We start from the raw sequence: 1,608 nt of genomic DNA on the forward strand, positions 1-1,608 counted from the left end.
CTAAACCTGGTCCTGTTGGAGCTCTAAACCCGGTCCTGTTGGAGCTCTAAACCCGGTCCTGCTGGAGCTCTAAACCCGGTCCTGTTGGAGCTCTAAACCTGGTCCTGTTAGGAGCTCTAAACCTGGTCCTGTTTGGAGTTCTACAGCTCAGACGTCACAGCAGAAAAGTTTAAACGAGTCACAGAAAGTTGGACTTTTTAAATCTACAAAGAAAGAAAATTCTTTAGAGAAGAGAGGTGATGGATGTTGTAGCTGCTCTGGTACCCTCAGCATCTCTGTAGAAAGTTTAATATCTTATATATAAAATGAGATTTGGCTCAAATTATTCAGGAGAACCAACAGCATGAAGGAACTTCGACAGAGTGAGAACCGGGAGTATGAGGAAGAAGAGAGGGATGATTACTGAATCTGTCCAGGTGAGGAATGAGCAGCTGGAAGCAGGACTGACTGACGGACGAGAACGATAAATGACAAAGGGAGGAAACTATATAAAACAAGGAACAACACGGTGAAAACTGCAGGATCCTGTGTCTGAACACTGAAACACTCGGCCTGTGGTCGAGTTCCTCCGGTCAGGTTCTCGTTTCGTTCAGCAGAACGATCAGGGTTCATACTCTGAGGAGCTGACATTCATTCATCTCAGAGTCACAGATTCTGTCAGTATAATAAAAAAATTAAAATCCTGCTCTTTGTTTTGTTACAGTCTGTGTTTTTGCACAGAAAAATGTTCTGCAGCTGATTTTCTATCTGAAAGGAAACTATTCAAAGAGTTCAGGGAAACTCTGCAACTTCAACTGAAAACTTCTGAAAAGACAAGACTTTAAACTTTGAGAGAAACATTTCTGCAGAGCTGATGCTGTTAATGCATGAGTGCACATGCACAGGCATTCAGACCCCCCAGTCACCCCCCAACACAACCTCTCGTGTCTTTGTTAGCGTCGGATCTGATTTCAAACCTCTCGTCTCTCTCCTGACAACTTTTTCTGCGCCTCCTTTCTCGCTCCGCTCTCGTGTTGTGGAGAGCTGTTAGCTGTGAAAGGAGGGCAAAGAAAACAGCGTAAAGCAGTGAAAAAGCCATTAAAAGAATATTTTCCCTGCTCTGCTTTTGTGCGGTCTCTCCTCCACGCCGCCGCAGCACCGAACCGCACAAACAAATGCAAATGTCTGTGAAAACTTTCCACGGAGAGGCAGCGGGACCCCCTGCTCGAGAGACGGCCTGAATGGGCTCTAAAGGAGGGCCTAATTAATCTAAGTACAGCAGCAATGGGCCCACTTGGAATTTTTTTCTCTCCTTTATCTGAATGGGAGGGTGTTAGGGGGGAGGAGGGGGAGGTTAGGGGAGAAAATAAAGAAAAAGAAAGAAAGAGAGGGGATCAGGCCTCCACCTTTTCTATGTGGGGGTGTTTAACAGCAGAGCCCCCCCTCCCTCCCTCTAAAGAAACACTAAAGCAACAGCAGAATGATCAGGGTTCATCCTCTGGGGAGCCGCGACCACATGATCGGCTTTATTTCTCCCAGAACACAAACAGAATTCTCAGATTTTGCAGTTTTCTGCAGGAAATAGTGGGTGCTGGTGGGGCTGCTGTTGTCAGGTGCAGAGGGGGTGTG

The sequence above is a fragment of the Kryptolebias marmoratus genome, linkage group LG9 (assembly GCF_001649575.2).
Source record: "Kryptolebias marmoratus isolate JLee-2015 linkage group LG9, ASM164957v2, whole genome shotgun sequence".
NCBI classification, from domain to species: Eukaryota; Metazoa; Chordata; class Actinopteri; order Cyprinodontiformes; family Rivulidae; genus Kryptolebias; species Kryptolebias marmoratus.